Consider the following 23,979-nt stretch of genomic DNA (forward strand, 5'->3'; position numbering starts at 1 on the left):
CGGCTTGATGACCGCCTTCTGGACTTTGACTTCCTGTTTCTTTTGTTCAGCTATTTCGCGGACCTTGAGCTTAGCTTGATAATTTAACTCTCGTATGTGGTTACCGAAATCAGCCTTGCTAACTCCACGCATGAGGGTCCATTTAGCCATCGCTTTAGCGACATTTTTCTTTGTGCAGCCTGCTTCTGGAGACCGTTTCTACCGCATCTTCGATGAACTTCGGTGGCGATTTGGTCTCTGGCTCCTCCGACGCTGTGATGATTTCCTCTGGCTCGGGTTGATTTTCCTTTCGCTCTGGTTGACTTTCCTCTTGCTCTGCCAGCAACGATTGCGTTGGGGTAAAATCGATATCCATTCATTCATTTCCAGCTGGAATCAATCACTTCCAGCATCGGGAGGCTGGGAAGTCGGAGCAGTGGGTTCCGGATTTAAGTGTGCCGGCTCTGGAGCGGGATCATTCGCATCCGTCGGTTGCGCAACGTATGCTGTTGCTCCGATCGTTCCACCGTTTACGATTTAAATTCAACCGGTTTCTCATGCTTATTTAAAGCAATATAGGTAATAGTTGTATTAGTTTGTTCAACGTCAGCAAGTTGTTGCTGCTGCCCGTTCCTTTCCATCGAGATGAAAATGGTGTGAAGTTGCGGCTGTCCATCCCTTCCCAGGTACATCAGCGCTGGTGTTCCGGTGGTGTTTTGTTCGTTCGCGTTGTTGGTATCTGGTTCCGGTGAGGGAGTATGCAGCATAACTGGCTGAATAAATATACTGAGGTCAAAACTTTGCTCATTCAAATTAATGGTGCTGCCCGTTGAGATTGGTTCCGTTGCTGGATCATACACGAAATTGACGTCCGTGCCCGTGGCTGGCTTAACACCATCGCCAGCTTCGGTAGGTGGGGCCGCACTCTAAATGCAAAAATATTCCGGGATAAATTTTATCTTAGACCAGCTGGTTGCTTCGAACGGTATCGGCACTTCCTTGTGGAACAACTAAATTGTTCGGCGCACTGTGGAAAAAAAACGGGAGACGGAATTGTAAAGACAAGGTTGGTAGAACATTTCGGAGGCCATAGCTAGAGGAACCATTTTACACTTGTGTCGAGCAGCTCAGTATGTTCCCACATCGTATCGTGCAGGCGACGGTAAGGAATGATCGACTGGGCCTGGGGTTTGATATTCGTTAGCCAGCACGGGACAGGTTTATTCGCCATTCGAGCAGATAGTCTGCAAATGGGAGCAAAAACTTGAATTTCATATATTCTGGCCAGACGGGGAAGCCGGAAAAACCCGGGGGCGCTACTACTTACTGTACACCATAATCGCTAGATGTTGAGCGAATGCTTCCTGGGCCGAATCCATTGTTGCTTTTTTCTCATTTACATCCGGCGAACAATTATCCGTATATTCCAGTTACCGGTCTGTTGAAACGAAATGCGTGCAAGCGTTTAGAACCACGTAAAATACACACACACACACACGCCGCTGTTCAGTTTCCTGCGGTTTGAAAAACGATGTTTCCAATGTTTTAGAAACACGATTGAAATGATTAGTGGTTAGTGTATGATTACACTGCACCAACACATAGCCACCGTTGAAGATATTGTTCGCTAAAGTGCTGTTTATTGAATATTGAAAGAATTATTTAAATTTATTTCTAGTGCATGTTCAACCAGTGCATGTTCAACCAATCAATGCGCTTGTCGTTGCGCTTTGGTGCAGGCAGCCATTTTCTATGCAAGCAGCCTTAGTTTTCTATGTTCCCAGTTTGTTCTCGTCTATCCGAGAACAAAAGCGGTTTCTTCAGGTTTCACCGTGCCGATGGTTGCAATTATAGACACAGAAACTACAAAAAACAAACAAATGCAGAAGCATATTCGTTTCCTCTGCGCTTCGGTTGCGATTGAGACGGATAAAAGGGCAAAGGATGAAATCAAAACCCAACCCCAGCGGTAGGCACACCGGGGGGACAGAAACGGATGGTTGACCGAGAAAACTGAAACGCAGCCGCGAAAGCGAAATCTTCATACTTACGTATGAAGATTTCTCGGCGCATTTGTGAGTGTTTTTGAATGCATTCGGCTTATAATAATCATCCGGACATTGGTTGATATCCAGCTGGAGCATGTTCATTGAAACTGCAACGATTCCCCTACGACGTGCAGATGAAAGACAGAAAACGAACCAGCTTAGTTAGTGGCACAGTTTAAAGCAATAAAAAAGGGGGTAAAACTGCATTTCCGCCTTAACAGACACGCTGCCTACAGTGAGCAAAATATAAAAAAAAAACACTTACTTGAATTCCTGCTTCGCCTTCAGACTGTCGCAGCCGAAGAATGGTACCGCGTACGTTATGAGCCACTTCTTCACGTATCCCTTGCAGTCGTACTCGGACGTCGTCCAATAGCCATGATCCATTGTGGCCGTGTGGTAAAAATTCGGGTAATGGTTGTACCGTTGTGCTTACACGTCCGTCTCATTGTGGCGCAACCGTATCTTAAAGTTGTACTTGTCGAGCGAATCGAAATTCGTGGCTCACCGCTGTTTCAGCGGTGGGCCACGATCGATAAACAGTTCAGAAAGAACGGTTTATCGATGTACTCTTCGCCCGTTTTGTTGTACCGGGCCAAATCTTCCATTTTGAATTTGCGCGTGTTCAGCTCGCGCTTGTACGCGTACGGTCCGAACAGGGTAAGGTTGGGGAATTTGCGCCGATCCCACAGCATAGCGGCCGACCAGATGCGTGTATTACCCAGAACTAGCGCCAACATTTCACCCATCATTTGATCTTCAGTCAACGGTTTGTCGGCAAACCGCTTGCCCGAGTAGAAGTTTACACGGATCCACTATCTGCAGGAAGGCACTGATAAAGTTCGCCAAACGGATTGCATTTATAGCTTCATTTTCGAACTGCTTTTGTGTTTCGTAGGCGAACTCGCCCTTTAGCATCAGATCTTGCGGGTGGTAGTTTTTGCACGAGCATGCATTTACGCCCAAAATAACCTTCAGGACCTCGTATATGTTTAGCTTGTGAGAGGGAAGCGAGCTCGGACCGGTCGTATACTCGTAATACCGGTTGAGATACTGTTCGCGCACGTATGTAGGTGCCCGGAACCATTTGATCGGCACCTTTTGAACCCCTGCAATTGAATGTGAACGGAAGTAACGTAAGTAAGGGCCCTGCATGAAGACAGTGCAAATGAAGAACTAAATCGTACTTACATCCAATTTTCACACAACCAAACCCATTGTAAATTTGCTCGTCAGATGCACGCTCCAGTATCTCCCCCTGGTAGGGCCTTCTTCCAACACCCGGTAAGCGATAACCCGGCTTACATCGACACTGATAGTCACTGCGCCGGAATCCCCACCCATCGATCGGTTCGCATTCAGTCGTTTCATTCTTCTAGCGTGCCGTGTCCGCGAATATGTTTGGACTCTTGTTACCTTCACCCTTCGGACATTGGTTTATATCGTTTCGTTCGAATCCATTTCCAACACCGAAACGGCCGTGTACCTATGAAATGGTGAAAAGAATATTGGACACAGAAACTTTCAACGCATTTTCCTCTTTTACATGCACAGCCTACTGTTTACAATCAACTAAGGATCCCCAGTTTGGAACTCTTGAGTGGAAATTTTCTGCAGATGAATTGGATCGTTAAAATTATCCTCCCGGTAGGTACGGCAAAATAGATGACGGAAGCGTTAATGTGCCTGTTGGCGGATACGTCCGCGACGGTCGACAAGAAGTAGTACATCATGCCGGGATCGTACGTATCATTGATGACTGGCCGGATGAAACGACGCTGCAAGATGTATCTCCAGCAGAACGCACGACTCAGAGCCATGTTGTGCAGGTGCAGCAGGGCCGTTCGGTTGGGGATTAATGTTTACATCCTTGATGTTCGGTAGATGGTAAACGCTTTCCTCAGGCAAGGTTAAATCCCTCGGCAGTAGAATGGGACAGTTGTCGACGTTCACCTTATCGAAGCGTGCCTTTATTTCATCGAACGCGTCCTTTGGTTACCATTCGTACTGGGCCAACACGCCCATCAGCGTAACCACAGCGAAAAGCCCATAGCTGCGCCACAATAAACCCATTCGCAAGCGGAAGTTTTACTGCTACCCGCCCGTATCCCGGAATCAGTTTTTTTTCCTTGTTCTATTTCCTAATAAGCTATAAGACACGTTTGGCAATATAAAACAAAGCAAGTTTAAATACCGATTAACGTTGATGGCAAACAACTCATTTCACCTGACACACACATTCAGTCATGGCAGACAGGCAGCGTAGGAGGTTGGCTCACTCAGGGCAGATTGACGTTTTCACACACGAAGAAGAAGAAGGTTGACTTTGACGTTTTAGATCCAGCGTTGAGCCGCAACAACGCGATGTTTTGGTGGTGCATTGTGTTTTTTCCCCTTTTGCTCTCGCGTATCATCTTTCTCTTTCCACCAAGCCCCGCGAACAAGTACATGAAAGTTTGGTAAAATTGTCAGGTGCCAGCTGCTGAAGCTGGATTCGTTGGAAACTCGCCGTTCCCAGGCCCAATCAACCTTTATTGCCGCTCTCCTTTTCGGTCATACCGATGCTCCTGCTTGGTTATCATGTGTTCCATTTTACATCCCTTCCCGTGTCCTTCGTAATCGTCCCCCTCTTGCGATCCCAAGTCGTCGTACCTCAGCAGGGCGCAAATACCCCTTCGTGTGTGCTATTCGTCAAATCAATTCCGTGGCCCATATGTTCGACTTTCACCTAAGTTTTTCTACCTTCCGGTCCCGTCTTAAACATTCTTCCCAGCTTTCTTCCTCCCTTATATCCTAACTCGCTGGCGCTTAGCAAAGTTAGGTTTGGTTTTAGCGAATAAGTGAATTCTGTAAACCCGCGAGGCAACAGGACTAACAACAATAATAATAATAGTAATAATAATAATAATAATAATAATAATAATAATAATAATAATAATAATAATAATAATAATAATAATAATAATAATAATAATAATAATAATAATAATAATAATAATAATAATAATAATAATAATAATAATAATAATAATAATAATAATAATAATAATAATAATAATAATATAAACAAACTCTCCAAAAATAGATTTACTTCCATTTGTTTGCAACTCGGTATGGTTCATTGTATATCACAAATTCGATTTAATAGACATTCTTCTGGATTCTACTGGCGTCGGAACTGAATCGAAACAAAATATCGCCATATATACCGTCTAAGATAATCGTTAGCTAAATACTATCCAGCTAAAGATAATCGTTCACAAAGAAGCAAAGAAATAGGCAAAATGGTTGATATTTAGGGCTTATTCTGAGTGTATCCAAATTCTAGCATATGTTAAAGCTTTGGGTTTCTTTATTTATGTTCTAGAACCACCCTTAAACTACCGAGCGTTCAGCTTTGTGTGTAAAGTGCATGCATCCATGTGTGTGTAGACTGCATGTGTGACATGTGTGTGTAGACTGTAATCTCACAGCCGCCTTCCCATAGACAGCATTGTGCCATCAATTCGATGCACGCGTTCAATTCAAATCAAACGAACAATCCGCGTGTTATGTCGACTGCAACCGCATGTCGACTCCACTTGTTTGTTTATTCATTAGGTGCGAGAAAACGGGTCAAAGCACTTCGCGAAACCGAATTGGTGCAGCAAATGCATGACTAGCGCGTTTCTTCTATTGTGGCGTTAAATACGACAAAAATGAACATAAATAATTGGTTTTCGGGACGAACGTTCGGGCCCACGAGATGATAAAATTTGAATTATAAACATTAGATCATTCAGCGCCAAGATCGTCTCCGACTCAGCGAAAAAACAAATTTAGAAAATAACTAAATAAGAAATGGATGTCGTGGTAAAGCTAATACTTTCACTGAATAAAAATTTGAGTAGCAAATATGATTGAAATTTAATATGTTTCGCTTCTTCTGTGCTTTAAACGCCTATTCAAAATAAAACGAATATATCAAGTGGTTGTAACGTTTATACCAGCAGGGTGGATTCTCACGTTAGAATTGATTTGGCGTTTGTTTTTTTTAATTTAAAATCAACGGAATATTCTTCAAATAAGAAAATTAAACTGAATCAAACTTTGATTTGATTTGACTAACAAAACGAGAAAGAAACTTTTATTCGTTGCGGTTTTTCCGAAGCAAAGCATTGTCTTTTTCATAACGTAGCAGTCAAAAATGCGTTTGAAAAATTTCCACATTCTACCAGTTGAAATGCCAGGCAAGAACTCAAACCAGGAGGTAGCACTTGCCCCATTTTTCTGGATGAATAAAAAAAAACAAATTGATCCAAGCCAGAAAATCGGCGATAACTTCGTGGTGGGTGGTCCGATCCTAACGTTTCCACGAAAAATGGTGTTTCTACGATAACTTTCCTGATCTTGATCGATGGAGAACTCTTTTCCAACGTAGACGTTCCTATTGCCGGAAAACTATATCATTCCGCCCTCGGTCTCATAGTCAACGAAGTCGGACTGCAAGATAACCCATCAATTAAGCATCTTCAGAACATGACGCTACAACATCGAGAGATGTTACGCATCGCATTAGGCATCAGCCAAGTCAATAATTCCCTCATATGGAAGATGAATCTATTTGGACAACTATTATTTTGATATCAAGCGCAACACTTTTTTTTGTCTCTTCATCAGAATTAGAAGAAGAAAAATCCAGCTAAACATTTCGATGTCAGACGTGCAACGACGAGCCGACACCCATGCAGAAACCTTCGTCAGCAGACCCATATCGTTCCATGCTATCAACAGACTTTGAGGGCAAAGTCACTTAAGAGAGGAGGAGTTAGAACACAACGTTATCCAGACAAAGAACGCAAAACCATTTAGACGACATTAACAACTTGCAAATGCGCATTGACCAAGGGTAGACGAAAGACGGCACTGGTCACGTACAGACATACCAGAACCTGAAGCACCGTGAGAACTGCATCGCGCTCCGGACTGTGGCATATCTTCTAAACATCCCACTAGCGTATACATTATCTCGCATACAACAAGCGTTATTAAGCATTATACGTTGAGCAGAAATTCACCAATTTAACAAATAACCTACATTAGCTAAGAACGCAAGAAATGTACTTTCAGCTATTTTAACCAAGTGAACGCCTTAACATCAACATTCAAACACTGACCAGCGCACTCGGCTAACGAGTGACTTAATGGAATATGATATCAGTTCGAAACAACAAGCGAGTCTAGACAGTGGTCAGCAACACAAAACAAGTAACTTCATGCATGCATGCACTTCATACAAGCGCACCGCGACACATTTTGTGCGTACGTAAATATTTTTGTACAAAATACAATAACAATAATAAAAACCACTAAGAAACAATTTTTGGTAACAAAAAACGAGCAAAAGCTATTGTAAGAATTGGTTATAAATAAAGCGGTCTAGGAAACCTTCGACAGAGAGAGAGAGCAGCCTAGAGAGAATGTGCAACAAGCTAAACCTTGTGTTCAATTCTTTCTAGAGGTTTGAGTGTCCTCCTACCCAAGGTAAGTTCTCAAACCTCCAACATGCCTGTAAGGGATATTCCTTGTGAATATCCAACGTTCTCATCTAGAATCTTCAGAATGCCTGGACAGTCAGATAAAAGAAAGACATTGCTCTGCACAGCTAGTAATCACGTTGTTCCGTTCTCGTCGCGATTATAAGTCCGAAATTCTTCTTCCCCATCACATGGTAACAGTGAATGCCATTCTTCTTCTCCACCATAGGACGATGCAGCAAGCAGACACCAACGCGCGTGGCACTCCAACGTGACGTTCCCAAAACAGTCCAAACACATAAATAGGGACCGATCAGGGAAGAAAGCAGAGACAGTTTCTGTTTAGACATCTAGTGAATACGTTCAGTGAATAGTAGAGGCTAAGAGTTAAGCGTACTGGACTTAGTTCCAGTTTAAGTTTAAATAAAGATATGTTGTTATGCCCTAAGGGTATTGAAAAATATGAGCTGGCGCCTGAATAGGAACCTCAAAGTGCGCGTAGTGATCATGTTATAATGAAAACACACCGTGTCGCAAGTGCCGTATAGTGATCACGTTAGAGTGTTAATCACACCGTGTCGCGAGAATATTCTTCCCGATCGCAAATCACAGCCGTGTTGATCGGTGCCCAAGTAGCCGGTAGAAGCCGATAACTCGTTGCCGTAGGAAACGGACAACTCCAACACACTGAGAAGGAAGGAAGTCACTAAAAATTACTGGAGTCCCGTGCACCAAAATCAGCCCCGTAAGAGGAGAGCGAAGAAAATCAAAATAGTGCTGAAGCGAAACAAACAGACGAGTATATAGATCCGCCACTCTTTTTTGTTAGGCAAGACGGCAGAGCAGTAAATCCGGAATCTTTCGAAAAGATTCTAGGTGTAGTAATAGATCTTCCCGTTTTTTGTGGAGATCTAACAGTTGGATCAGTAACGTAGATGGAATGATTAGGCTATACCAGACCTCACCCATCGACAATGAGGAAAATCAGAAAAAAATTCACATAAAATACAATTTGCGAGAAGGAAAATTCGAGAAGAAACTAACGATGTGATCGAATGTGAGCATTAACTGGTATATGATATGACGAACGCTTATCACATAGTATGGTGAAAAATCTGAAAGAAAAGAAATCTGGAGACACTGGATTTCCCATAAATGAGTGCCTACCAACAGGGTCGATCATTAGAAACATACTACGATGAGGTGAACAGACTACTTCCACTTGTAGCAAATCAGATAAAAACCGATGAAAGATTTTTTTTTTAATCATAAGGGACGGCCAGGCCGTATTGCTTACAATAAACTTAAAATTAGTATACTCCTTTCTTCTTTGCTGGGAGACATTTCCTTCTCCGAGCTGTGAAAGGGCACCGTATCCCGGGTGTGCTCGGTTGTTCCGTTGCGTAAGTTCCGTCATCCAAAGCCAAAGTCGTGTTCCTAGCGAGGGTCTTATCGTGTGAGGGTACCTTATCCCGGGGAATGTCAGGCGTATCCATGCTCGTGGTCCAGATGGTAGCGGGGGTCTTGATCATTTTCCAAGGTTCGAAGGTTCCTTGATTGTGTCCGATTGTTGTGATGAAGTCTTGTTACTGTCCTTCTTCATTCCGTCGCTGGTTTGTCCGTCCATAGCATAGCCCGATGCTGCTTTTCCATATGCTACCCAACCCTTCACGCATCGTACTCATTCATACATTCATTCATTCATCCATTCATTCATCATCATTCATACAAGCGAGGTACAACATGTATAAGACAGACAAACAGTGGGAGTAGAGGGGGGAAGGGGATCATACTAATAATCCGTTAGCACGGCAGAAGAGAAAGATTACTCTCAGGTAGACTTCGTCGTAGTCTCCCAGCAGGTCCCGAATTGGAGTATCCGGCAACTTTCCAATGCCCCGGACTGCGTCTAACAAGGCGGGTCGAGCAGCCTCGTATTCCACACAAGACCATAGAAGATGATCTATGTCATGGTATCCGAGGCCGCAGCCACATACTTTGGAGAACCGATGAAAGATTCTCACATCCAGAATCTTCTAGAGCTCTTGAAGAGACTAACAACAAGAAAGTAATAGATGCTTTCATAAGATGTTTAGATGGAGACGTATATAGGTTCATAAGAAATTACGAATTTATATCATTGGCAGCAGCGTAAGCTATTGTATATCTTTCCAAAACGTCGAATGTAGAAAAATGTTAACAAGACCACGTGTTAACATACCACCTGCAGCCCCCAGAAATCTTATCCCGCTGCCACCACCATTACTAAAAAGAGAACTATCAGAATCATATGAATCAACAGAGACCACCGCAACCACAACCATACAGGAATTTTAATATAGTTCGACCAGTGAATCACCAACAACGACCTAATCAATTCCATAATAAGAATATGCACTCCAACACTTTCCCACAATATAACGCTTTCCCACGCTAACTACCACCAGAACCAATGGAGGCTGACCGAGCCATAAGATCAAGACAAGTGAATTATGGAAACAGGCCGAGTTTTTCAGGAAACAATAGACCCCCAAAAATACCAAGAGTTAATAACTTACAAACACACAACAGCCCTATATCCACGAAGAATCAAGATCATTAGGTACCTACTTCCACAAAGTAGAAAGACAAACCGATGGTAATTTTAATGCCAAAGAAAAAGCAGACCAGCGTCTCGTTTTTAGACCAACGTCTAAGTTACCATATTTCATAAATTATGGTATCAGAGAACAACCGATAAAAATTTTGGTTGACACTAGGTCGAATAAGATGTTATTCATACAAAATACAAATTTATTCATACATACAAAAATTCACAAAAATATTTTTTATTCATACAAATGTATTCATACATACAAAAATTTCGCAGAATGTCGAAAACCCATTCTACATACACTTCATAGGAGGAGATGTTAAAATAGAGAAATACTCCCAAGCACGATTATTCAAACCATACTCCGACGTCATGCACATTTTTTTTTCATCTCGAATGTTTAAAAACATTTTATGCTATCATAGGATATGACTCGCTGAGATATATAAAAGCAGTAGTAGACCCAGTCCAACAAATACTAGTTATAGATGAAAAACACAAAATTCCTTTATTGGAATATCGATTGCAAGAAGTGAATAACTTCAACAATCCTCGACGAACATCTAAAAGAAGAAGAGAGGCGAAAGCTAAATGAAGTTTTAGCTCAATTCTAAGATTTTTTTCAACCACCCGATAAAAAAACTACACTATACTTGTCGTCCAGACAGAAACAGACGACAGCTTAGCAATTCTGGACCCCGTTCCCAATCCGACACCGACATACCATGAAGCATTTTGCGGCACCAGGCACTGGCTCAGCGGTTAAGGAAAAGAAATAGGAATAGCTTAGAATTATGTTTTAGTTTGTATTTAGCAACTCAAGAGTGCGGTACGCATGGTTATTAATAAATGTTTGAACTTTAAATTAACAAGTCCGCGTCGTCCACATAATTGACGTAGTAGTAGTAGTATTAGTAGTAGTAGTAGTAGTAGTAGTAGTAGTAGTAGTAGTAGTAGTAGTAGTTTATTTTAAACTTAATATTTATAGTGCTGTTTAACAAATTTTTGCTCATTAACAATGGGTTCGCACCGTTAGCTTTCCTCACTGACTCTTTCTGGTTAGCGATTGCTGTTCTTTTTTTGCTATCGATTGTGGTTTTATATTTATAATATGGGAAATATTTACAAAAAAAACCTACGAAAAAATATTTTAAACTATATCTAACCCAACTCTAACGATATGATAAAACGAAATTAAAGGGTAAATAAAAAGATAAACTAACCTAAGTTCAAGCCAGCACGGCTTAAATTGCTAACTGGATCAATGTTCTTAAATTACTTGCTTGGCAGCTGTTGTGATAGTTCTGGTAGACTTTCTGAATACATTTTTCCATTGTAGCTAACAAGTTGGCTGATAAGTCCCCGGTCTAACAAAGAAAAACACATTTTTTTTTGTCAAAATTCGTTTTTATTATTCAACATAGTTCCCTTCAAGAGCGATACAACGATTATAACGACCTTCCAGTTTTTTGATACCATTTTGGTAGTACTCCTTCGGTTTTGCCTGATAGGCCTCAGTTTCGGCGACCACCTCTTCATTGCAGCAATTTTTTTCCCTGCGAGCATCCTTTTGAGGTCTGAGAACAAGAAAAAGTCGCTGGGGGCCAGATCTGGAGAATACGGTGGGTGGGGAAGCTATTCGAAGCCCAATTCATGAATTTTTGCCATCGTTCTCAATGACTTGTGGCACGGTGCGTTGTCTTGGTGGAACAACACTTTTTTCTTCTTCGTTCTTTTTTCGTTCGTCAAGCAACCAAAAGTTGCTTGACAAAAGACGCTCTGTCTCACAAACTAATTGACATACAAACGTCAAAATTGGACACGAATCATTTGAAGGTTGGTGCTATATAAAAATAATATGCATTTAATACTAGCGGCGCATTCTATGTGTCAGACCGGGGACTTATCAGCCAACCTGTTATGTTTGTAATTCTGTGAACAACTCTAGTATTGAACCAAGGAGGAACATTTATGATCATTAGTTAAACTATTAATCTAGCCGAATGGCTAAAGAAAAAGATTTTTTATGTATTATTAAATCCAACATTTAATTCTAAGCTTAATCGTAACTGATCTAACTCGTAACTGCTGTAACTGCTCAATTGTAACTTTATCTTGTAACTGCTCTAACTGACCCTTCTTATAGTTTCCGATGGTTGGTCACGCTGTAGTTCCACGTGCGCCAGTGTCAAGTTGCTGCATCGTCAGGTGCTCGATGCCGTTCCCACGGTGGCATGTCTGCGCGTGGCCGGTGTCATCTTCTGTTGTTACTTGTTGGCGTGGCTGCGTTGCGTTCTAACTCATTTTCAATATCTTGATCTACAATACTTGTAATTTTTTACGATGTGAGAATGCTATGCTCTTCCAAGCTGGGACTGCATACGTTAGTACTGGTCGATAAAATGCCTCAAGTATACAAGTAATTTGCTTTTTAAATTCAATTTGGATCTGCGATTAAGAAAAGGGTACATACTATTAATCAATTCGTTCGTTCTTACTAGAATATTTTCAATATTTGTTTTAAAAGTAACCCGTTTGTCAAAGTAGACACCTAAGTATTTTATGTTTGTTTTCCAAGGAATATTCCCATGACTCATCAACAGTTCGCTTTGTGGTAGTTTCCTCGTACAAATTTTCCTAGTGAAAAAGATTGCTTCAGATTTTGAGCTATTTGATTACAGTTTCCATTTGGTACAGTATTGGGCATAAGTTTCTGGAGCTTTGTTTAGTTTTTAGTTTATAGAGCTTTGTTTAAATGTTTAATAATTACTTTAGGATTTTTTGCAGAAAATGAGATTGCAAGATCGTCAACATAAAGATAATTGTTGCAGTTTGGTGTTTTACGTATATCAGCTATATAAATATTGAATATTAAAGGCGACAATACGCTACCTTGTGGTACACCAGCCACGGGTACATAGGGCAATGATTAAGATTTTCCGATATGTACAATATTTTTTCGATAATGTAGACATGATTTTACTAGATTTATTGTTGAACGAAATATGACACAAAAGACACTTGCTACTTTTCACACTGTTCTTTATTTGTTGTCCAGTTGCTACTGCAACGAAATTGCTTGTATACTCGATATATACATATATGAATCTTACCATATATCTCCAAGATCACCAAGATGTACTAAACCTAGATGTGAAACGTCACATCAATGTCACTATACTATAGGTGTACCAAACGTTGCTTATACTTAACAATGTCACTATACTAGAGGTGTGCCAAACGTTGCTTATAATTAACACTCCTCCTCAACTTTTGCACACTCTGCAAAAGATTCAAACCATTACAAAACTTTGAATGCCTAATCGATCCTAAGGGTTTAGTAAATATATCTGCCAACATATTTTCAGTAGGGCAATACCGCAGGGTCACTACTTTTTGTTCAATCAAATCCTTCACATAGCTTTGTTTTGTTTCTATATGCTTTGATCTTCTAGTAGTTTTTTCCCGATCCTGCAAAACTCATACATGATTGATTATCTTGGTGTATTGTTATCGGCCCACTATTGTTTTCTCGCATATCTTGTAACAGACGGCTTTGCCAAACTATTTCTTGACATACTTCAGTCAATGCGCAATATTCAGCCTCCATTGATGATAAGCTTACACAGTTCTGGCGTCTACTAGCCCATGATACAACTCCTCCTGCGTAAAGGATCATATACCCTGTGGTGGATTTCCTGCTGCTAACATCCCCTGCCCAATCTGCATCAGAAAACGCTTCAAACTTTTGATGCGTTTTGTCACCGAGATGTAAGAGCCAATTCTTTGTTCCTTTCAAATATCTCACCACTCGCTTTGCTGCTACATAATCCTTTTCAGTTGGTTTACTAAACTTCCTTCCGAGTATACCAACACATGCCGCAATATCAGGCCTAGCGCAATTCGCAATAAACATTAAACTTCCTACAATGCTTCTGTATTGCGTATCATCTTTTAATGCAGCACTTGGTTTTTCATCGCGTAAGAACCCTTCATCCATGGGGGTCTTTGCCACCTTTGCATTACCTAATCCGAATTTTGTAATCAATTCTTGGATATGGTTTTGCGCTCGAAGATTGAATACACCTTCAGCATTCCGTGAAACTTGAATTCCAAGAAAATTCTTTACTTCCCCTAACATATTGTTATGGTGCAACTCAGCTTTGGGCAAGCAATTGTCAGGTGCATGATGTGTGAGTGAGTGTCCTAGGGCGCTGACCGCAGGATCGGGTCAGCGCGCATTCTATAAGCAACCAGGTAGAGAGGGATTCGAGAGAGGCTCAGTTATGAGATAGCCAAGCGTTCGGTGTGTTGCGTGTGGTGCGTGCGTTATTTTAATTAGGTCTAATAAACTTTAGTATTCGTATGTGTCTTAAATGAAATGTTAAATATAATCAACTCGGACACCCGAAACCAAAGACACAACACATATTTATATCGAAATGCTCTTTCAATTGTTCAAAAACGCTTGTTATCGCATTCTCATCTTTACAAACAACTAGCAAATCGTCTTCGACTTCCTTCGCCATACCGACCACGTAGTCGTCCAAATAAGCAGACCGCTTTCCTCGATTTTGCCGAACTGATGACACCGGTTCCTCTTCGTTGTTTTCGTCTTCCACTTGTTCCGCAAAGCCAGTAGTTGTATCAAGGAACAATGAGTCTTCAGAACCAAAGGATCGTATGGAATGATCGCGATCGTTCGACTCAATACACTCGTCGGCATTTTGCTCTGCGCCAATTTCCTCGTAAACTACGACACTTGGCTTTGTACACTCACTTGTGCTGACCGACTGTTTGTTCTCTTTTTCCAAGAACTTCACATCACGGCTTATTGTGATTCGATCGTTTGCCAGATCAACAAAACGGTAACCTTTTTGTTGCTCACAATATCCTACGAATTTTAACTTTCGAGCTTTGCTAGCAAACTTTTCACGTTTTATTTTTGGAATATGCACCCATGCACCACAACCAAACACACGAAGATGGTCTACCCGTGGTTTTGTACCGAACCTCCTTTCATACGGAGTACCGTTCACCGAGCTTGAAGGCAATCTGTTCTGCAAATAATTAGCACACAATACTGCTTCTCCCCAGAATTTTGTGTCTAATTTTGCACCCAACAACATTGCCGTCACCATCTCTTCCAGATATCGATTTTTTCTTTTTGCTACACCATTCTGTTGCGGCGTGTATGTTCGGAATTAAAATGCCTTGCTTCCGATAAAAGGATCTTAATTTCTCGTTAAAAAACTCACCACCTCCATCTGACCGTATTATTTTCGGTATCTTGCCAAACCGGTTACGCATTAATATCACAAAATCGATTATCTTGTTTGATACCTCGGCCTTTGTTTTAACTAGGTAAACTGTCGTATACCGGCTAAAATCGTCAATCAGCGTAACGAAATAACTATTTCCACTTGGTGTTTCTTTCGGCATTGGACCGCATACATCACTGTGCACTAGATCAAAAGTTTCTTTAGATTGACGCTCTGAAGCTTGCAGAAACTTTGCTCGTGAAAGCTTGCCTTCCGCACACGTTTCGCATGTAAACTTTTCCGGACACGAACGCACTTTCGCACCTGTCACTAGATTGTTTTCAAACAGTAACTTTATCGTGGAATATTCTCTATGCCCGAAACGCTCATGCCACAAATGCCAACAATGATCATTATGCTGTCCCGTTCGCACTATGTACGCCGAATTTGGGTTTTGCACGTAAATGTTTCCGTTCAAAAAACCTTGCATCACTATTTTGTCGTTCTTAATAATGTTGCACATATCGTTCGTGAACATAACATTATAGCCCTCGGCACACAAACGAGACACCGACAATAGGTTACTGCTCAAATTGGGAACGTACAAAATGTATTTGACCACAATTTGGCAAGCAATTCCTTTGTCACTAATACCACGAATCACACCATTTCCGATTCCCGCGGATTTTATTATTTTCCCATCCGCCAACGTGATGGAAACTACATCACTAGCCTGATGCTTCACTACACCTTTTATTAGATTCGGGTCACCACACATATGCCTACTCGCACCGCTATCTATGACCCAACCATTTTCGCAGTTCACCGACGAAAAATTTGCAACGGCTTTTTGTCCTGTTTTACGCTTCTTTAGCAAGGAGCAATCCTTCCGAAAATGCCCTGGTTTCGGCAATGTTAGCAGACTGGACCGTGTCGTTTTGGTGAATTCGCGTGAAGGGCTATAATTTCCGGTGACACTCTGCCGACTTCATTTTCCGTTCGACGTCTGAATTCTTCCCGCAACTTACTCATCGCAAATTCCGACGTCAGTTCGACCTCCGGCCGATTTTCCAAAGCAACTATTAAGTTACCATATGACGGTAGGAGGCTGGACAAAATCATTGCCATGAATGTAGAACAGGAATATACTGGTGTGAATAGGAATTTATTTTCTCTGATGTCGATACTTTGACGCTTGGATCGGTACTGCCTGTCTTCTGGCTACTATCGCGCTTTTTAATACCTTAGTCAGGGGTGCTGAACCTCTTTCCCACATGAATACACGATCTTTCAGCCCTTCGCCCACCATCTCGATATATTTATTTATTTTATTTATAATTAATAATGACTGTCCAGTGGCGTATTGTCAACACCGCTTGTGTTGAGTAAATTTTATAATCATCTTGATAAGGCATTTCCTCCTTTGCCTTATCCCGGGCATACTCGGTTCATCGTCAACGACCATACCATGTTGAACACACCGGTTCTCGTCCGATCTCGATGTATATATATATATATATATATATATATATATATATATATATATATATATATATATATATATGTGAGAATCAGTTAAACATCAAAAGAAGAAGATGGGTGGCTTTCGTTTAGTTCACTTTATTTATTCTCCAATTCGCACGTCCTTCACCTTCGACATTTCGCGTTCAACTGACCTCTCGACCCAGCAGCGCGCGCCGCTTAAATACCCCCCTTCGCTCACTCGGCGCTCGCCACGATATCGCTATCTCGTTTCCCTACTTCACACGGCCTTTCCTCGACCGATCCTTTCGCCCCGAAGGATCCTCACCGCAATAAAACCGATAGGGTTTCATATGTGACGAAGCCGTCGACGTCACTTTTGGCCCTTCGCCATTGATCTTTTCTACGTCATAGCGATCATGTGGACGAACACTGGTTACCTTATATGGTCCAAGGTACTCAGCTGCGTACTTCCTTCCAGGCCCGAACTGCGTCCGCTTAATCACCACCAGGTCGCCTTCGCGGTAAGTTGTAGCCGACCGCGCTCGTAAGTCGTACGATCTCCGTTGTTCTTCATGGGCTTTCTCGATAGAAACCCTGGCACCAGCTCGAGTCTGCTCTCGTTGATCGTGATGTTGGGCCACTCGAATTTCTTCCATCAGCTCACCTAGTCGTAAATCTCCTTCGTGTCTCATCGGTACCCCAAACATCGCTTCAAAAGGAGTAACACCGATGCTCTGATGTGGGCTCGAATTAATCCACCGCTGAATATTGGCAACGTGCTTATACCACTTTGCAGGATCGTTTACACCCATCTTTCGCAACATAGCAATAATCACTTGATTTACCCTCTCTACCTGCCCGTTCCCGCGCGGAACACCTGTCGTAACTTCCACCCGCTCGATATCCTGATCCTCACAATACCGCTTAAAATCGTTTGACGTAAACGCAGCCCCTTTATCGCTAATAATACGCCTTGGATTACCAAATACCTCGCTCTGTGTTGCTAATCGCTGAATTACTTCAAATGAATTCGTCGTTTTAGTAGGATATATCCAAGTGTACTTACTAAACGCATCAACTACTACAAACAAATATTTATACCTTTTCTCCGTAATGTCCATTGGACCCAAATGGTCTACGTGATACGTGTCTAACGGAACGTCACCTTTCGCGATTGGGTATAATAAACCGTCAACTTTCCCCCTTTTACGCTCTGCGAGGATACATTTCACACAACACTCAATCGTTTGTTTTATTTTCTCACTCGCGTTTGGAATGTAAAACTCCTGTTCGATAATACCCTCTATCTTACGAGCTCCTAAGTGACCCTTTTCGTGTATCCTACGTATCAAATCGCTTTGCATCCCCGATGGTACCACAATCACTTCCCTACCTTTCACTACTTTCATCAGCAGCCCATTGCACATGACAAAATCTTCAAAAGATTGCGTTTTTAACAATTCAATAATTGCCTTCGCACGCTCGTCACTTTGTTGCATTTTTCTGATCGCTTCCATCATAGGATCGCTTTTCACAATCATCACCGGTGCCCTGCTCAACGCATCCACATGCTTCATCGATGAACCTGGCCTATGAACCACTTCATATTCATACTCTTCGAGCATCAAAGCCCATCTCGCGATTCTTGCCGACAGTTCTTTCGATTTTAAAGTATGCCCAAACGCTGCACAATCTGTAACGATCTTAAACTTGATGCCTAAGAGATACACACGAAACTTTTCAACAGCGCGAACCACCGCTAGCACTTCCAAATGATACGCACTATAATTCTTCTCCGCGTTTGATGTTTGTTGACTCATGAAGGCAACAGGATGAAACTTGTCATCGTCACTCTTCTGCATAAGCGCAGCACCATAACCGTACTTTGACGCGTCCGTATGGAGCTCGGTTTCGGCACTTTCGTCGTAGATCTTTAACACCGGATCGGTCACCAAACACCGTTTCAACTCGTCAAAACTCGAACGCTCCTCTTCACCAAACACAAACTCAACACCTTTCTGAAGCAAACTTGTCAAAGGCTTCGAAATTGTCGCGTAACCAGCAATAAATTTTCGGAAGTAACTCGTAAGTCCCAAAAATCTTTGCAGCTGCTTCACATTTTTCGGTTCCGGAAAAAGCTGAACCGATCGCAACTTACTTGGCGCTATGCGATAACACCCGTTGCGAATCACATACCCGAGATACTCCACTTCATCCTTTAAAAATTGCGATTTTTTCCAATTGAACTGCACACCGTTCTCACTCGCGACATTTAACAATTCCTTCAACGTTTGAAAATTACTTTCCTCATCTAATGAAGGAATTATTAAATCATCCACATACACCAACACACGCTCACTCTTGATGAATTCCCGAAACACATCCGCTACAAACCGGCTGAAACTCGCTGGACTATTGACCAATCCGAAAGGCGTTCTAAGAAACTCGTACTGGCCTGTGTGGGTAACAAAGCCTGTGTACCGCTGGCTCGACTTTTCCACAGGAACATGAAAAAACGAATTTTTCAAGTCAAGTGTGGTAAAAACTCTGGCTGACTTCAAGCGATCGATTTGATCTTCTATGTTCCTCATGGGAAAACAATCCTTAATCATTTTTCGATTAAGTTCGCGATAATCAACACAAACGCGTAAGGAACCGTCCTTTTTTCTCGCTAACGTTACCGGACTCGCAAAATCACTCTCACTTTCCCGAATTATTCCCGCGGCTAACCACTCGTCGATTGTTTTCTCCAGCACCGCCTTTTCACCCGGAGCAAAACGCCTTGGCGACGAACGCACAGGCGTCTCGTCATGCAAAATAATTTTCGTCTCAACACGACTATTCACGTTTCCCGCAGGTTTGTACCCCGAAATAACAGCCTTTACTCTTTCCGAAAATCGAGGAGACACATCCAAATTGTCTTCATTGTCACACACAATAGAAAACATTTCATCCGTTGAACCATATGGCCTGACTTTGACACCCGCCGTTGTCATCGTAACTTCAAAATAGTTCAAGGAATCTCTGCCCAATACTGCATCGTAAGACATGCTTTCATTTGGCACCACAAAAAATCGCACACCACTAAAAACGTTATCATCCACCGTAACGTCCACCGTGAACATGCCGATCGCCTTTGTTCTCATGCCACCAAAGCCCTGGAACCACATCGAAGTATCGATCAGCGGTGATCCCTCGATTCTTTTGTAACAACCTATTGTCACCAAGTTTTGGTTGCTTCCACTGTCAAACAATGCCTTGACCGATGTTTTGTTTAACACGACATCAACCATTCCCACCGATTCTTCCGTCACGTTTATTTTCGCAGGAACGACGCTTTTGTTCCGCGCACACTCGCTCGCCTTATGACCGTACTCACGACACGAGAAACATTTCGGACCACCCTGTGTCTGCGCGCACGCGCGAGCTTGGTGTCCTTTGTTTCCGCAATTGTAGCATCGCTGCTCCGCCCGTTTGTCAACGCGGCTACTGGATGACAAAACTCGTTTGTTTTCTTCTTTATCTGTCGTTTTCTTCTTTCGAGCCATGCGCACTTTTTCAAAATTGAGCAACTTTTCTTTTAACACTCGAATTGTTTGCGCCTCGTACAGCAATGATTTGAAAAAATCATCGTCGGTCACACCGTTCACGATGTACTCGCACAAGCTTGGTTCGTCTAAATCAATTTGGGCAGCAATTCGTTGCATTTCGTAAACGTACTCTCGCATCGTCTCGGCCGTTTCCTTCTTCCGATTTGCGAGAATCCGATGCACATCACTCGACCTCACAAATGGAGCAAATTCCGTGATCAGCTCTTTTTTCAATCTCGCATAAGTTTGCACATTACGCAAAGACGACACGAACTTTCTTGCGATTCCCGTCATCTTTTTACGTAACATGATTAGCTTTTGTTCGTCATTCCATCCTGCTGACTTTGATACGGAATCGAGGTGTGCCAGCCAAATACGCACATCGTGCCCATCCTCTGCTCCAAACGTCTCAATGCTATCTTCTACATCTCGAAATGCGTAAACGCGTTGCGGTCGTTTAGGCGTCGAGATTCGCACAGCAGTTTGAAAAGGGTCTTCTTCCGTTTCATCGTCATCCTCGGCAACAAAGCTATCACCTTCTTCCGGAAGATCCAGATCCGCTTTTTCCTCGGAATCATCATCGCAACTCTCGTACGGTTGGTTACCCGCGTAGTTTTCGACGTCGTCTATGGCGTTAGCTGGTTCTGCTCTGTGTCCACTCCCGGACGGACCGGCGTTGTCCCCTGACGCAACCGTCGCTCGGTATTTCACAATTCGATTCGCGATTTCCACTTTTCCTCCAGTGGTTTCTAGGCCAAGCCTCTCACACTCGCGCACCAACCCAATCTTCGTGAAATCTTCACAAAGCTCCTTGACCGTTGCCATTCTATCTCTCTCTATCTTTCACTCACAAAGCCGACACACACACTACCACACAATTTTCTCGCGGCTTCCCGCACTCACGCACAAATGTCACACTAGTTGACTCGTAAAATTCACACAGAATTTTCACAGGCAGGTTGCTGTAAAGCCTCGCTAAATTTCTTCACTCGGATTGCTTCGGAAAGCCTCGCTATCCCTCACGGATTCTCACTGGTTGCTAAAATAAAGCCTCACTAATTGCTTCACAAGCCTCACTGATTCGCACGGATTGCTACGAAAGCCTCACTGTTCATCTCTTTCACAAAACGTCTCACTATTTGCCTTCATAAAAAGGCCTCACAGTTTTTTGCTATTTAATCACAAAATAGCCTCACGAAACATCACACTATATCGCACCGATTGCTTTCATCGCAAAAGCCTCACTCGTTTGGGCAAACAGTATCCCGGTTGAGCCCCCATGTGAGAATCAGTTAAACATCAAAAGAAGAAGATGGGTGGCTTTCGTTTAGTTCACTTTATTTATTCTCCAATTCGCACGTCCTTCACCTTCGACATTTCGCGTTCAACTGACCTCTCGACCCAGCAGCGCGCGCCGCTTAAATACCCCCCTTCGCTCACTCGGCGCTCGCCACGATATCGCTATCTCGTTTCCCTACTTCACATATATATATATATATATATATATATATATATATATATATATATATATATGTATATATATGTAAGAGTAAACTTATGGTAGTGGGGTACCGCTGTACTCGTACCGCGGTACAAAGGATTACGAAACGGAGCGGAGAGCGGAGAGCGAGAGAAACGTATAAAAGCGTGAACTCGACAATAAAACGGAAATTGATCGCGATAACGCCAAGGTGATCGGACGTGTGACAATTTACTCTAATCCGAAACCCGACGTAGTCTTAACCGTTCTTCTACCTTACATTTGGTGTCAGAAGTGGGATCGTAGTGTCTACTGCGGCCAGAAGATTGTATCGATCGTATCTATTGGATAGCAGAGAGATAGCGATGCTTTGCGGATAACAGGATAGTTGTGCCTATCGGATAGTTGCGCGTTTCGGTGCGTGTCAAATAGTGGTGCATATCGGGAGTTATCGAACAGTGTTGCATTTCGTTGGTTATCAGACAATAGTGCGTGTCGGATACGATGGATATCCCGGCAAGTGTGGAAGAGCTAGTGGATCAATTCACTCGTAGCGGCTTGGTGAAAAAATGTGAGTCCTTGGGACTGGGCACAAGCGGTACGAAGGAGGAGCTGGCTGGCAGGATAGTGGAACACGGTGAAAGCGCAGTTCAAGACACCACTGGGGTGGAGAACTATGTTGGATGCGGAAGCAGAGTCCTGCACGATGGCGCAAGAGAGCGTGGGTCGTGAGGCTTGGGGCGTGTCCATCGCCTTCAAAGATGTGCAAGACTATCTGCCAACTTTCTCCGGCAAGGAAGACGTGAGTGCGTGGGTTATAGAGTTTGAAACGAGCAGCAAACTCTTCAAATGGCGCGACCTGCACAAGCTAGTGTACGGAAAACGCGTTTTGTCGGGCGCAGCAAAGGCTTTCGTGAGAAGCATTCCGGAAGTTTCTTCATGGGACGAGTTAAAGTGTGCGCTCGTTGACGAATTCGAGGAAAAGGTGTCTAGTGCGAGTGTTCACGAATCGTTGCGACAGCGTAAGAAAAAAGCGGACGAAACGTACGCTGAGTTTATTTATGCTTTGTGTGAAATAGGCAAAAAGGGACATGTGGATGAAGAATCCTTGTGTGAATATGTGGTGCAGGGGATTGATGATAAACCCTCAAACAAAACATGTTTGATCGGTGCTAAAACGATAAAAGAGCTGAAAAGCCAGATAAAAACGTACGAGAAACTGACCGCGTTAATTCGGGATGAGCGATCGAAACGAACGGGTACTGCTAAGAACTTAGACGGAAACAAAAAACAAACGCCAACTGTTAGCGTGAAGTGCCGTAAGTGCGGGAAAACGGGGCATATCGTCAAGGATTGTCCGAACAAGGCAGATGGACCAGTTTGTTTTGTGTGCGGCAAGCCAGGCCACCGTGCTAAGGAATGCAGTGAAAAGCCCAGTGCTTCGGGGAACGCCAACCTGATCAGTGGTGATAAAGGTGGAACGATCAGCATGAAGATCGGTAAAAAGGAATTGTTCACACTTTTCGACACTGGAAGCCAGTATAACCTTTTGTCAGAAGTAGTACAAAAGTCTATCGGCTGTTTGAACGTTACACCAACTGAAATGTGTTTCAACGGGTTCGGAGGAAAACGAACAGCGGCTCTAGGTGTGGTGAAAACGAAAGTGACTATCGACAACAACGATTATCCGGAAATGGAGTTTTATATTGTTCCCGGCAACAGCATGAACTATGAAGCAGTGCTTGGGAGAGAGGCGTGGAAAGTGTTGGACGCTATAGTTACACAAAACGGGATAGAAATACGCCCCAAAAATGACCAAGACGATGAGCGTGAGAGTGACGTATTTGTGTGCGAAGCGGACCAAATAACGGTACCACCCAAGTATCGTGCAGCGATCGCGAGCGTGGTAAACAAGTACGAAGAAACGCGCTGTGAGGACAGTTGTCCGGAAAGTCCGGTGAAGCTAACAATAGTGCCAAACGAACGTATTGTTCCTTTTCGACACTCGCCAGGCCGATTAGCCTACC

At 42.8% G+C, this 23,979-nt stretch overlaps 1 pseudogene; it reads right to left on the reverse strand.

Annotated features, from left to right (window-relative positions):
* Positions 1-1,375: 1,375 nt before the first annotated feature.
* Positions 1,376-4,112, reverse strand: LOC126564416 (uncharacterized; annotated as a pseudogene).
* Between the last annotated feature and the right edge of the window lie 19,867 nt (positions 4,113-23,979).

Source organism: Anopheles maculipalpis, chromosome X, assembly GCF_943734695.1.
Source record: "Anopheles maculipalpis chromosome X, idAnoMacuDA_375_x, whole genome shotgun sequence".
NCBI lineage: Eukaryota > Metazoa > Arthropoda > Insecta > Diptera > Culicidae > Anopheles > Anopheles maculipalpis.